Here is a 16,529-nt window from a genome sequence, read left to right as displayed (position 1 = left end):
GGGACAACTTTTCCACACAGAGTAGTGGGTACATGGAATGACCTATCAGTGGAGATAGTAGGGACAGGTACATTTACGAGATTTAAAAGACATTTGAACACCTAGGAAGAGCTTAAAGGGATATGGGCTGACACAGGCAAATAGGATTAGCATATCCCCGATGGTCACATCTGTGCTATGTGCATCGAGATGCAGTTCCTTAGAGACTGTGTTCAATGATCTGCAGTTGAACGATCTTTGGAAAGTGAAGCACTGATAGACAGGAGCTACAGGGAGGTAGTGTCCCCAAGGCTACAGGAGACAGATAAATGGGTGACTGTCAGGAGAGGGAAGGGAGAACAGCAGATAATGGAGTGCACCTCTATGGACATCCACCTCAACAATAGATACTCCATTTTGTGTACTGTTGGAGGGGGGAACAACCTGGGGGAAGCAACAGTGGCCGTGCCTATTGCACCGAGACTGGTCCTGTGGCTCAGAGGGGCAGAAGACTGAAGAGGGCAGCAGAAATAGGGACTCGATAGTTAGGGGAACAGATAAGTGATTCTGTGGACAGAAAAAAAGAAACATGGATGGTAGCTGGCCTCCCAAGTACCAGGATCCACCATATTTCTGAACACATCCACAATATACTGAAAAAGAGAGTAAGCAGGCAGAAGTCGTGATACATATTGGTATCAATAACATAGGTAGAAAAAGGGAGGAGGTCCTCAAAACAGAATACAGTATAGGGAGTTAGAAAGGAAGATGAGAAGCAGGACCTCAAGTGTAGTAATCTCGGGATTGTTGCCTGTGCCACGCGACAATGAGGATAGGAATAGAATGAGGTGGTGGATAAATGTGTGGCTGAAGATTTGGAGCAGCAGGCAGGGATTCAGATTTCTGGATCATTGGGACCTCTTTTGGGGCAGGTGTGACCTGTACAAAATGGATGGGTTGCACTTGAATCCAAGGGGAGCAATATCCTTGTGGGCAGATTTGCTCGAGCTCTTGGGAGTGGTTTAAACTAATATAGTAGGGGGATGGTAACCAGTATCATAGAGCTGAGGATGAGTGTAACAAGAATGCAAGGAAGGACAAGCCAATGACTGGGTACAAATGCAGACAGAGCTAAGAGTTAAGTTGTACCACAGAGGCAAAATTCATAAAGGCAAAGAATGCAGGACTGGAGGTGCTATATTTAAATGTGTGTAGCATTTGGAATAATGTGGATGAACTTGTGGCGTAATTAGAGATTGGTTGGTTTAACGTTGTGGGCATCACTGAGTCGTAGCTGAAAGAAGGTCATAGTTGGGAGTTTAACACCTAAGGATATACAAACGTTTGTAATTTGTATTGAAAGGATAGACAGGAAGGCATAGGCGATGGTGTGGCTCTATCGGTAAGAGACGGAATTCCATCTTTAGAAAGAGATGACATAGGGTCAGAGAATGTCGAATCTTTCTGAGTGCAGTTTAAGAAACTGCAAGGGTTAAAAAAACATTATGGGAATCATATATACACCACCAATTAGTAGCCAAAATGTGGGGTTCAGATTGCAAAGGGAGTTGGAAAGGGCATGTAATAAGGATAATGTTGTGGCGACCCATTTTCTAGCACCCACGAACCGGCTCACGAAACAACGCGCGCAGGCAGAGGGCCGGCCCCAAAAAGGGCTCCAGGCCATCTTCACCAGCAGAGGGAAAATCCCGCGCGGAAAGGGTCTGGGAATATGCATTCCCCACAGCAGTCTCGCCCCAGGGAGGGCGGGAACGGAAAGGCTTTAAAGCAGGCTGCGAAGTTTGAATAAATCTCTTTATCGCAATTCCAACTCACCGACTCCGTGTGGTTATTCTAGTGCTGTGTGTAGCACACCGCTACAATGTCACAATTGTAATGGGGATCTTCAATATGCAAGGGGATTGGGAAAATCAGGTCAGCATCAGATCGCAAGAGAGGGAATTTGTTGAATGCCTACGAGATGGCATTTTAGATCAGCTTGTGCTTGAACCTACTCGGGGAAAGGGTCTCTTAGATTGGGTGTTGTGTAATAACCCAGCTCTTATTAGGGAGCTTAAGGTAAAGGAACCCTAAGGAGACAGTGATCATAATATGATTGAGTTCATACTGCAATTTGAGAGGGAGAGGCATTACTCACATATATCAATATTGCAATAGAATAAAAGGAATTGCAGAGGCACGAGCGAGGAGCTTGCCCAGGTGGATTGCAGGAGGATACTGGCGGGGATGATGAGAGAACAGAGGTGGCTGAGGTTTCTGGAAATAGTTCACAAGGCACAGGGTAGATATGTCCCACAGACAAAGTTCTCAAATGGCAGGACTAGGTAACTATAGCACACAAGGGAAGTTAAGGACTGCATAAAAGCCAAGGAAAAGGCATATAAGGTAGCAAAAAATGAGTGGGAAGTTGGATGATTGGGAATTTTTAAAAATCCAACAAAAGGCAACGAAAAAAACTTTAAGGGAAAAGATGAAATATGAGGGCAAACTAGCTGATAATATAAAGCAGGATACTAAATGTTACTTCAGTTATATAAAGAATAAAAGGAAGGTAAGAGTTAATACTGGACAACTGGAAAATTATGTTGGTGAGGTAGTAATGGGGGACAAAGAAATGGCAGATGAACTTACGAACAAACAATATAAAATCTGCTAATACTGGAAATCCAAGCAACACATACAAAATGCTGGAAGAACTCAGCAGGCCAGGAAGCATCTATGGAAAAGAGTACAGTCGACATTTCAGACTGAGACCCTTTGGCAGGACTGGAGAAAAAAAGATGAAGAGTAGATTTAAAAGGTGGGGGAGGGGAAAGTGAAACACAAGATGACAGGTGAAACCTTACAACCTCCTCCCAGGAGGGGGAGGAATGATATAAAGAGCTGGGTAGTTGATTGGTGAAAGAGATACAGGGCCAGAGAAGGGGGAGTCCAATGGGAAGTCTATGGAAGAAAGAAAAGGGGGTGAGGAGCACCAGAGGCAGACGATGGGCAGACAAGGAGATAAGGTGAGAGAGGGAAAAGGGGATGGGGAATGATGAAAGAGGAGGGGTCCATTTCCGGAAATTTGAGAAATCCATTTTCATGTCATCAGGTTGGAGGCTACCCAGGCGGAATATAAAGTGTTGTTCCTTCAACCTGAGTGTGATCTTGTTGCAACAGTAGAGGAGGCCCATGAATTGACATATCAGAATGGGAATTCATAGGTTGAGTCTGCGGTGAAGAAGGCAAATGCAATGTTGTCATTTATTTCAAGGGGAATAGAATATAAAAACAAGGAGATAATGCTGAGCCTTTATAGGACATTGGTCAGGCCACATTTGGAGTATTGCCAACAGTTTTGGGACACATATCTCAGAAAGGGTGTGTTGTCATTGGAGAGAGTCCAGAGGAGGTTCACGAAGATGATTCTGGGAATGAGGTTTTAACATGTGAGGAGCATTTGGCAGCTTTGGGCGTGTAGTCACTGGAATTTAGGAGAATGCATGGGATCTCATTGAAATCTACCAAATGTTGAAAGGACTATACAAGGTGGATGTGGAGAGGATGTTTCCCATGGTGGGAGTATCCAGAACTAGAGGGCATAGCTTCAAAATTGGACAGGTGACCTTTTAGAACAGATGTAAGGAGGATTATTTTTTGCCAAGGAGTGGAGAATCTGTGGAAGGATCTGCCAAAGACTGTGGTGGAAGCCAAGTCCACGGGAATATTTAAAGCAGAAGTTGATAGATTCCTGACTGGTTGGGACATCAAGGGATATGGTGAGAGGATAAGTGTATGGGGTTGAATGAGATTCAGGATCAGACATGATGTAATGGCAGAGCAGACTTGATGGGCTGAATGGCCTAATTCTGTTCCTATATTTTATGGTCTTATACATAGGGACATTGGTCAGCGTGTTGGGCCAAAGGACCTATTTCTGGTCTGTACGGTTCTATGAGCTCTATGACTCTGTGAAACTATATGGCATGAATTCATTCTGACCATACTTGTTGGCTCTATACCTCATTGTTATGCTGCTGAAACCCATTAATTTCAATCATGGTGTGAGTAGAGAACTTCAATAATTTATTTACTTATTTGTCATGGTGTGCTGAAACAACCAACAGCTCTTGGTCGGCTGACAACCAATCCCCCGCTGACTTCTACTGATTAGTCGTTGTTCCTAACAAAGTGTTGAATGTTCTTGGCCAACCATATAAATAGCCTTGCTTTGAAAGCACTGTGGAGTTCTTTGGATGCCTTGTTTTACTCAATAAAGCTTTACTTCATGTTCTGGCTTTGCTGTGTCTTCTGGCTCAGGGTCTCATTAGTAGTTATAGGCGAGCAAACACAACAAATTGGTAACGAGGTGCCATATTATATCGACACGGCAATTTCAGCAGAAGACTTTCACGCAGTCTTCAATTTGTTAATCGAAACTTTGACCAGCAGGTTTTCAATGAGTCCAACAATGTCGGTTTCAAACACTGAACAGAACTCACGTGAGTCATTTGTTGCTGCCATTACCAACTTCCAATTCGATGCCACATTTGAATCATTGTTCAAATGTTACGAAGATATCTTCCGGGTCAAGTTTACTGGTAAAGACAATAGCTGGACATGCAACTTGCTCCAAAAACAAGGAACTGCTGAATGTGAGCATTATTTCAACTTCATGCTGCCTGAGAAGTCAGAAGACCTATCATTTACCGAAACTTTCCAACAGCTAACAAGAAATTTTGGAGAGCAGTCTTCTCTTTTCAGCGTTCACTACCAATGCCTAAAACTTGTCAAACACAATGCCAATGACTTCATTATGTATGCCGGAGTTGTCAATCACAGATGTGAAAAGTTCAGGCTGGATAACGTGACTGAATCACAGTTCAAATGTCTGATTATTAGCTGCAGACCTCAGACTTTTGGCGGTGTAGACATTCACAAACAGTTCCTGGCCAGACGGGAGCAAGACCCTGAAATGACTCTCCAAGCTGTCACGCTCTAATGCCAGGGTCTAATCAACCTGAAACACAATTCCAACCTGATCAAACAGAACCATGTCAACACAGTTTCCAGCTCAGCAAGTCTCCTAGTGGGCAATCATAGCTTGTTAGAACTGTGGTGTGTGGCATTGCACAATAAACTGCCAATATATGAGCCACATCTGCAGCAAATGCCAAGCCATGGTCATAAAGAAGGCTTTTTCTGTCCTCCATTGTCTTCTAGGCCAGTGAAACACAAGGTCAAGGAGTTTCAAATGCCATCAAAATCTACAAGAAGTTTAATAGTCACATTCAATGTTGACATAGCCTCCAGGAGACAGTATATCACCCTAGTTATCAACAATCAGTTGGTCAAGCTACAGCTCAATAAGGCGTTAGACATCAACGTTATCTCCAAATGCATGTGGTGTGCCCCTGGGTCCCCACCAGTCAAAACAACTCATTGCTCTCTGGGCAGCGCATTGGGTAAAACCCTCAGCTGGTTAGTCAAATGCACTGCATGATGAAGCTGAGTGGTAACCAAGTGTTACCTAAAAGAGCAGCCAGATCTGAATGTCCTTAGCATTGATTGGATGGATAAGTTAGATCTTTGGCACATTCTTCTGGATGAGGTCCGTATGAAGACTTTGGCCGTTTAAATCATGTCAGTAAACATCATACCACCATCAGTACGTGAGACCATACGATGTCAACTGCAACAGTGCTATGCAGCCATGCTTCAAGATGGTCTAGGTCACTGCTCCAACCTTCAAGCAGAACCCAGTCCTCATCCAGGTGCAAGGCTAGTGTTCTGAACCTAAAGACCAGTACCAGACGTCGCCTTACCAGTCATGAAGCAAGAGCAAGATTGCCTCCAACAAGCTGTCAACTAGCCACGTTGCACACACAAAATGCTGGAGGAACTCAGCAAACCAGGCAGCATCTATGGAAAAGAGCAAACAGTTGACATTTCAGGTCAAGGCCCTTCATCGGGACTGGGGGAAAAAACAACGAGAAGCCAGAGTGAGAAGGTGGGAGAGGGGAGGAAGAAGTATAAGGTGAAAAGTGATAAGTGAACCTGGGAAAAGGGGAAGGGTGAAGTTGATTGGTGAAAGAAATAAAGGGCTGGAGAAGGATGAATCTGGTAAGAGCAGGTAGAAGTCCCTGGAAGAAAGGGAAGGAGGCAGAGTACAGAGAGAGGTGATGGGCAGGTAAGGGGATAAGATGAGAGAGGGAAATGGAAATAGGGGAATGGTAAAGGAGGAGGGGCAATTACCGAAAGTTTATGTTCCACCACCAGGACTGCTGAAGATTCATGAATATATAGCCTATGCTGATGCATTGTTCCATGATATAACTTTAGCAGTATCTACCTAATACATGCAGTGACTGCAGCTAATCCTTCCTCATGTGTCCAGCTACCATCTGGCCTCTCGTTTGCTTTTCCTCTTCTCCACTTCTCCTTTTACTCTGCCTTCACATCCCCATATAGCTTTACCAGATAGACTTCAATAGGTTTTCCTTCTTCGCCAGCAGTTTGAGTGCAGCTGTAGGTCACGGACTCAGACAGAATCCCAACCACCTTGAAAAGGATAAAAGAGACATTAAGACCATAAGACCATAAGATATAGGAACAGAAATAGGCCATTTGGCCCATCGAGTCAGCTTTGCCATTTCATTGTGGCTGATACAATTTTTCACTCAGTCCCATCTCCTACCTTCCCCTGTATCGCTTCATGTTCTGACCAATCAAGAATCTATCAAACTATGCCTTAAATATAAGTAAAGACTTGGCCTCCACAGCTGCATGTGGCAAAGAATTCCACAGATTCACCACCCTCTGGCTCAAGAAATTCCTCCTTATCTCTATTCTAAAAGGACGCCTCTCTAGTCAGAGGCTGTCCTCTGGTCTTAGACTCTCCCACCATAGGAAACATCCTCTCCACATCCACTCCTTCAAGGCCTTTCTCCATTCGATAGGTTTCCATTAGGTCACTCTTCATTCTTCGGAATTCCAGTGAGTACAGGCCCAGAGCTGTCGAACACTGTTCACATGAAAAGCCATTCAATCCTGGAATAAGTTTTGTGAAGTTCCTTTGAACGCTCTCAAGTTTCAGCACATCCTTTCTAAGATAAGGGGCCTAAATTTGCTCACAATACTCCAAGTGAGGCCTCCCCAGTGCTTTATAAAGTCTCAACATCACATCCTTGCTTTTATATTCAAATGAATGCTCACATCACATTTGCCTTCCTCACCACAGACTCAATCTGCAAATCAACCTTTAGGGAATCCTACATAAGTACTCCCAAGTCCTTTTGCACCTCAGTTTTTTTGTTTTTTGTATTTTCTCTCCATTTAGAAAATAGTCAACACTTTCATTTCTTCTACCAAAGTGTACGACCATACACTACCCGGCACTGTATGCCAGCTGTCATTTTTTTGTCCTTCTGTATCATCTCTACTTCCTTAAAACTACCTACTCTCATATCATCTGCAAACTTTGCAACAAAGCCATCAATCCCATCATTCAAATCATTGACATATAACTTAAAAAGAATTGGTCCCAATACAGAACCCTTGCTGTGGAACACTACTAGTCACTGACAGCCTGCCAGAATAGACTTCTTTTATTCCCTCTCTTTGCCTCCTGCCAATTAGTCACTGCTTTATCCCTACTGGAATCTTTCCTGTAATGTAATGGGTTCATTGTTTGTTAAGCAGCTTCATGTGTGGCACCTTGTCAAAGGCCTTCTGAAAATCTAAGTACACAACATCAACTAATTCTCCTTTGTCTAACCTGTTTGTTACTTCTTCAAAGAATTCCAACAGATTTGTCAAGCAAGATTTTCCCTTGAAGAAACTATGCTGTCTATGGCCTTTTTTATCATGTGCCTCCAAGAACCCTGACACTTCATCCTTAATAATCAACTCCAACATCTTCCCAACTACTGAGATCAAAATAACTGGTCTATAGTTTCCTTTCTTTTGCCTCTCTCCCTTCTTGAAGAGTGGAATGACATTTGCAATTTTCCAGTCTTCTGGAACCATTCCAGAATCTAGTGATTCTTGAAAGATCATAACTAATGCCTCCCAGTCTCTGGTAAGCCTTTAATCACTGCTACCTCTGTAAGAAACTTCACTGCCTATAGCAGTTCCTTTATTAGGCTACCATGCTGAATACCTGTGCCAGTTGAGATGACAAACCTGCTCCATGCCCAAGCCATTGGTAATCATGCACCACCCCAAAAGCATACCTGCTGTCTGGTGTATGATAACTCTCCTCCCCCTGCTGTAGTGTAGTGTAGTGCTTCTATTAAAACTACTAGTTCTGCCACCTGGGCTGAGCATCCTCCATGCAGTGCTCCTGCGGCTAATTCCTCTCCTGTCACTGTCACCATGGCCCATCCGGTCCGTGACTTCCCACCTGTGTACCTCTGGGACCCATCTATGAAAATCTCCTCTACTTCCCCTTCCAGAAGAGTTTCCTTTACACCAGTACCTCCCTCCTGCTCTATTTCCAGTTGACACTTGTGTGTCTCACCCTCTGTTAGAATGGCGCTTGCAGTGTTCACTCCACTGTCTCTCACTATCGTTTCTGATTTGTCCTCCATGGAGAGTCATGCTTTTCTATTAGTAATCTTTTTCTTCTATAGTGATAATTTCTTCATTTTTCTGGGTTGTTCTTTCACTTAAGTTTAGTGGTGTGTACTTCTTAGGATTACACATGGAGTCTCGAACGTTCTTGGTAAACCATGTAAATAGTCATGCTCTAGATTCACTGTTGAGTTTTTGGGTGTGTGGTTTTACCAAATAAAGGTTAATTTCATGTTTCGGCTTTGCTTTTTCTCCTGACTCAGGGTGTTAGCAGTAGTTAAAGCCGAGTGAACACAACATTATTAATTTTATTTAGAGATACAGCACAGTAACTTCTTAAAACACATTTATTTAGAGATACAGCACAGCTCTTCTTAAAACACATTCAAAACATACAGTGGTTTTCTATCTTATAAAATATATCCAAAATTATAAATGATTTCTAAATCACAAATGATTTCTAAAACATTGGTACAATTATTAGAAGTTAAAAACACATACCAACAAGTTTCAGATGAAAGGTTGTCCATTGCAGAAATCAAAGGACGAGGAATGGATTCTGGTCACCTCATCTTTCTGTCATTGTTCTTGTCATTCCGTGACCATTTCTAACAAGCCTGACTACTCTCTAACATTTATACTGTTTTTCACTACTTGGTGACTTAACACATAACTGATGTTTTTCAGTTACATTCAATCCGGCCAGATGAATCCATTACTGAGCTAAGCCAACATGGACTCCATTATTTTTTCTGGATCAAAAAAAAAATGAGCCTCTTGCTTTTGATAAGAGGCTGAGCAAGGAATTTTGGCTGCAAGCTTAACTTACTCAAAAACAACTCTTTGGTCTCCTGGAAGAGTCAGTTGTTGTGTTAGAAAGCACCACAACATGCAACCACCCACTACTAATTTATAATAAATGCAGCAAAGGAGCAGAAACAGTTTGCTGGGGAGACCAGTGGCAAGTGTCAGACAACTTGGTTAGGATAGAATAGACTCCTTCCACACATGGAGAAGTCACCAGAAAAATATCCACAGTCCAATAACCTCATCTTCCATTTTTGAGCCACTCCACGACTGCAACAAGTCTGACAAGGTTCTAATTACATTCTGCAACCCAAATCTCTACTCTTTCCTACTTTTTCATTTCAGTTTGTGAATTATCAGTATAAAGCCCTTTGCTCATCAAACCATCAGCAAAGGATTAAATATCAAACAAACCAAGCAAGGATCCTCATCCATCATCCAGTTCTGTTTTCCATGTAATCCCCAACACTTTGCACAGACATTATTCTGAGAGTACTCTTCAAATTCTGAGGATCTCTTATAAGATTATCCGTATGCGCTGCCGCTTTGATCTACTGACTGATGTTATATCATTACTGAGTAACATCAAAAAGCCATCAGATTAGCAGTGTTTGACCGGCTGGACTTCAGTGGCATACTGATACAACCTGTTCACTGCTGTTGTCAGAACCTTGACTCTTCTCTCGATACAATTTCCCAGAGAAATATACTTCTGCAAAGTCAGCCTCAAAACTACATTGTACCTGGCATCGCAAACTGACTCAGTACTAACTTCCTTTTTTAAGGAAACTGCAGAGTGAATATAACATGGTATTGTCAAATGTGCTAGGTTTCCATGACACTTACATGTTGGCATTTATTCTTCCAACAGTCCAACAATGGATTATTTATTCATTCATCTCATATGAGGAACTTAGTTCTGGCAATTTTTTCTGCATTTGTCTCCATAACATTAGCTCAAAAAATAATTTACTGGGCAGGACTACCCAGTACTAACCTGGTCACACCTCAATCAACCTCAAAAAGTCGTCCTGATAAAAATCTTGGGATTGTCAGTAAATTGAGAGAGCTTGTCCACAGACCAAGCAAGCAATCACCTGATATATTCATACTTATAGTACAATATAAAGCAACCACCTGACATATTCATGCTTATAGTACAGTATAAAGCAGCCACCTGATATATTCATACTTATAGTACAGTATAAAGCTACCATCTGACATATTCATACTTATAGTACAGTATAAAGCAACCACCTGACATATTCATGCTTGTAGTACAGTATAAAGCAACTACCTGACATATTCATGCTTATAGTACAGTATAAAGCAACTACCTGACATATTCATGCTTATAGTACAGTATAAAGCCACCACCTGACATATTCATGCTTATAGTACAGTATAAAGCAACCACCTGACATATTCATACTTATAGTACAGTATAAAACAAGGGTGTAATGCTGAGACTTTATAAAGCACTGGTGAGGCTTCACTTAAGAGTATTGTGAGCAGTTTTGGGCCCCTTATCTTAGAAAGGGTGTACTGAAACTGGAGAGAATTCAAAGTAGGTTCTAAAAATGATTCTAGGATTGAATGGCTTGTCATGTAAAGAGCATTTGATGGCCCTGGGCCTGTATGCACTAGAATTCAGAACAATGAGGGGTGATCTCATTCAAACCAACTGAATGGTGAAAGGCCTTCATAGAGTGGATGTGGAGAGGATATTCTCCATCGTGGGAGAGTCTAAGACCAGAGGACGCGGCCTTAGAATAGAGGGCATCACTTTAGAATGGAGATGAGGAGGAATTTCTTCAGCCAGAGAGTGGTGAATCAGTGGAATTCTTTGCCATGGGAGTTCTGGAGGCCAAGTCCTCATCTATATTTGAGGCAGAGGTTGATAAATTCTTGACTGGTCAGGGCAAGAAGGGATACAGGGAGAACACAGGAGATTGGGGCGAAGAGGAAAATTGGATCAGCCATGATGAAATGGCAGAGCAGACTGGATGGGCAATATGGCCTAATTCTGTTCCTATTTCTTATGGTCTTATGGTCTTATAATACCTTTCAAACAACATGCCTCCCACTTCACAATCCTTCAGTATGTCTCAAATGTTTAGAATACTGACTCTCCTGAGAAAGCAGCACAGTAGCATACAGAAGGATGGAAGTAGCCCTTGGAATGTTCAGTAATAATCTCAGACCCCAATTCTGCCCAGTAAGTATCCTGTCATTCCATTAATAAAAGTAAGGAAATTTCCTGTTTCCTGAAGAAAGGGGATGTGCTGGAAGTTTTGCAAATCTTTAGAATAGGTAAGTCCCCAGGGCTGGATGGGATATACACCTATACAGGGAAGTGAGAAAAGAGATTGCTGTAACTTTGGCTATGGGCTTTGTATCATCAACGGGCACAGGAGCCGTACCAGAAAATTAGAGGGTGGCAAATATTACTCTTTTGCTTAAGAAAGATAATAGGCTAAACCAAGGAACTATAGACAACAGTGAGTATGAGGTCAGTAGTGGCCAAACTATTGGAGAGTATTTTTGGAGACAGGATTTATGACTACTTGGAGAAGCATAGTCTGATTAGGGATAGCCAGCATGGCTTTGTGAGGAGCTATACAAGAATTCCAGGTACGATCCACAGAACACTATCTTAGGAGCAAAAAACCAATATCAATTGAGGTTAGAGACTGAATCAGCTGCACTTCAGAGTTTGCAGGCCATTTCTTCCTACAAAGAGAAACCTAACATCATGAACAGCTGTGATGCTTCACTCCCAGATGAGCTCAACACCTTTGATGCACACTTTGAAAGGGCGAATAAAACCACAGCTGTGTGGATCCCTGCAGCATCCGGTGACCCCGAGACCTCTGCCTTGGAGGCCGACGTCAGAACATCTTTCAAGAGGGTGAAGCCGCACAAGGCGTCAGGCCCCAAAAGGGCTCTGAAAGCCTGTGCCAACCAGCTAGTGGGAGTGTTCGAGAACATGTTCAATCTCTCACTGCCACAGTCAGAGGTTCCTGCCTTCTTCAAAAAGGTGACAATCATAGCAGTGCCCAGGAAGAGCAGGGTGAGCTGCCTCAACGACTATCACCCAGTGGCACTCACATCTACTATGATGAAGTGCTTTGACAGGTTGGCCATGGCTAGAATCTACTCCAGCATAAGCCTGTACCCACTGCAATATGCCTATCTCCACAATAGGTCTACAGCAGGTGCAATCTGGTTGGCTCTCCTCTTGGCCTCAGATCACCTGGACTTATGCCAGGCTGCTGTTTATTGACTACAGCTTAGCATTCAACACAATCATACCCTCAGTTCTAATCAAAAAGCTCCAAAACCTGGGCTTCTGTACCTCCCTCTGCCGCTGGATCTTTGACTTGCTCACCGGGAGTCCACGTCCATGCTCTGAGTGGATTGGAAATAACATCTCCTCCTCGCTGATAATCAACACTGACACACTTCATGGATGTGTGCTCAGCCCACTGCTCTACTCTCTGTACTCACAACTGTGTGGCTAGGCACAGCTCAAACAGCATCAATAAATTTGCCGACAACACAGCTACTGTTGGCAGAATTTCAAATGATGATGAGGAGGTGTACACGAGTGAGATAGATCAGCTGATTGAGTGGTTTTGCAGCAACAACCTTGTGCTCAATGTCAGTAAGACCAAGGGATTGATTGTGGACTTCAGGAAGGTGAAGTTGAGGGAAAACATACGAGTCCTCATAGAAGGATCAGAGCGGAAAGAGTGAGCAGTTTCAAGTAGCTGTGTTTCAACATCTCTGATGTTCTACCCTGAGTCCAACATACTGATGCCATTACAAAGAAGGCACGGCAGTGGGAACATTTCATTCGAAGTTTGAGGAGAAGTCGTATTCACCAAAGACATTCACAAATTCCTGCAGATGTACCATTGCATCATCATCTTATACGGACAGGCCACTGCACAGGAGCAGAAAAAGCTGAAGAAATGTAAACTCTGCTGGCTCGATCATGGGCACTTGCCTCCCCAGCATCCAGAACACCTTCAAAGGGTGGCATCCATCATGAAGGACCCCCATCCCCAAAGACGTGCCCTCTTCTCACTGATACCTTCAAAGAGGAGGAACAGGAGCCTAAGGACACACTCAAAGTTTCAGGTACAGCTTCTTTCCCTCCGCTATCAGATTTCTGAATGGACACTACCTCAGTACATTTTTCCCCCTTTCTTTCTTTTTGCTCTACTTATTTATTTTTAATATATTCTTCTTGTTGTAATTTATAGATTTTATTACTATGTATTTCAATGTACTGCTGCTGCAAAGCAACAAATTTCACGACATATGCCAGTGATATTGAACCTGATTCTGATTGTGACTGGCAGATCGTGCTTACAAGCCTGATTCATTTCCTTGGGGGAGCAATAAAACAAACTGATGAAGGCAGAGCAGTGGGTGTAGTGTATAAAGATTTTAGTAAGGCATTTGACAAGGTTCCCCATGGTAGGTTCATTCAGAAAGTCAGGAGGTATGGGATCCAGGGGAACGTGACTGTGTGGATTCAGAATTGGCTTGCCCACAGAAATCAGAGTCAGAGTGCAGTAGTAGATGGTGCATATTCTGTCTGGAGGTTGGTGACCAGTGGTGTTCTGCAGAGATTTGTTCTGACAGCCCTACCCTTTGTAATTTTTTGTAAATAATCTGGATGAAGAAATGGAAGGGTGGATTAGTAAATTTGCAGTGGACATGAAGGTTGGTGGTTTTGTGGACAGTGTAGAGGTTGTCGTAAATTGGAAAGGGCATTCAGAGCTGGGCTGAGAAGTGGCAGGTGGAGTTTATTCCAGGAAAGTGTGAAGTAATACACTTTAGAAAATCAAACTTGATGGCAGAGTATGTTTAATGGTAAGATAATTAGTAGTGTGGAGGAACAGAGGGATCTTGGGGTTCACATCCAAGAATCCCTCAAAGTTGCCACATAAGTTGATGGGGTGGTTAAGAAGATGTACAGTGTGTTGAGGTTCATTAGTTAGGGGATTGAATTCAATAGTTGTGAGGTAATGTTGCAGCTTTATAAAGCTATGATTAGTCCACACTTGGAATATCGTGTTTAGTTCTGGTCACCTCATTATAGGAAGTATGTGGAAGCTTTAGAGAGGGTGCAGAGGAGATTTACCAGGATGCTGCGTAGATTAGGGAGCAAATCTTATGAGGATAGTTTGAATGAGTTAGGGCTTATATCTTTGGAGAGAAGGAGAATGAGAGGTAACTTCATAGAGCTGTGTAAGGTGATAAAGAAGAATAGATAGAGTGGACAGCCAGCACCTTTATCCCAGGGCAGAAATGGTGACTGGAGGAAACTATAGAGGGGATGTCAAGGTATTTATTTTTATAAAGAGAGAGGGTGCAGGGAATGTGCGGCCAGGGTGGTGGTAGAGGCAGATACATTAGGGACATTTTAAAGACTTATAGATGATAGAAAAATGGAGGGTTTCGTGGAAGGGGAGGGCTAGATTGATCTTGGAGTAGGTTAAAATGCTGGCATAACATTGTGGGCTGAAGGGCCTGTACTGTGATGTAATGTTCTATGTTCTATGATTACTGTACCACTTATTATCCGTCAGCAGATGAATCAGAGCTCCTCCATGTCGAACACAATTTGGGAGAAGTGCTACAAGCACCAAGTATACAGAATGCACTCTGGGGGAGGGAATTCAATGTTGATCACCTAAAGTGCTTGGTACCCCCATTGCAGAATGAACTGATCATACCCTGAAGGACTCAGCTGCCGAATTGGGTCTGTGGCATGCCGTGGAGTGAATCAATACATGGCCCTAGTCTTTATCAACCAGCTTGTGCAGATGCGTGTATCTGTGACAGCGGGGGAGGGGGGAGGGGCAGAAGTGTTAAACACATAGTCTTTTTTGAGGCAACATCCCACCATCTGAGGATACTTTTTGTCAAGGAATAGATCAGGTCACTAGTTATGAATCATGAATAGCAGCAAGAATGTACACCACAACAATGTGTAACCTTATGGCTCGGCTTAATCTCCTACCATTTACATCAAGATAGACAATGAACCCCAGCTCAATGAGAAGTACCGAAGAGCATCAAACACAAGAAACTGCAGATGCTGTTCTCCCCACATCCCACTAATGATAAAATACACTGGATACAACACAATCTTGCTGGAATCTGCAGTAACTAGCAATCTGTTGGAAGAAGATAAGGAGTCAAGTTATATTTGTGAGGGGAAAGGAAATGTTGATGTACTGGGTCAAAACTCTGTATCAGTACACAATAGCATGCTTGGAATGGGCTGCATCCGGCTTAAATTAAAAACGGATATACCTGCATGCAATGTCATGTATGCTAAAGAACAGGAAACAACAGACAATTGACAGAGCTAAGTAATTTCCCAACAAATCAGATCAAAACTTAATCATCCTGTTAAATCTAGTTAAAAAATGGTGAATGATAATGGTGAATAAACAGTTAACAGGAGGAGTTTCATCCTCAGAAATGGTGCATCTTATATCATTGAACCTGTGGACTTCAGTACAAGTTCCAGTTAAGATATTTGGTATTAAAATATTTGTTATTGCTGTGTGCTGAAATAACCCCATTGTTTATTTAAAATATCAATGGAATAATTTGTGACACAATCTGCCATTAATAATGCCTTTTTTTAAGATGATATGGAAAATTGGCTTTTCCTTTAAAAAAAAATCTGCCATCATGCCAAAATACATTTTTACAGTGCTAATCACTGATAAAATATTTGCTTTTTAAATAGCTAAAGTTTCATAATAGGTTTTAAATATGATAGATTGGTTGGAGGTCAATCATTCTGGCTCCAGGACCTCACTGCAAAAGCCCTTCATTACGATACCAAAGAACCAATCCCTTTCAGCTGTTTCATCAATAATCATCCTTGGTCAAAAGTGGGGATATTTGCTGATGTTGAATAACGCTTGACTCCAGCAGTCAGATTGGCAAGTGAAACAGTCCATGTCTTTATGGTTATGGCAATACTCAGGCAAGGGCTAAAAGTGGTAACACTCATGCTCAAAAGTGCCAGGTAATGACTGTTTCAGCAAGAGAAAGTGTATCTACATATCATTCAATGGCTTTATTGTCACTGAGTTCAACACCGTCGACAATCAACATTGACTCTGATC

Source organism: Mobula hypostoma, chromosome 3 (genome assembly GCF_963921235.1).
Source record: "Mobula hypostoma chromosome 3, sMobHyp1.1, whole genome shotgun sequence".
Classification (NCBI taxonomy): domain Eukaryota; kingdom Metazoa; phylum Chordata; class Chondrichthyes; order Myliobatiformes; family Myliobatidae; genus Mobula; species Mobula hypostoma.
Note: the sequence above shows the minus strand (reverse complement) of the source record.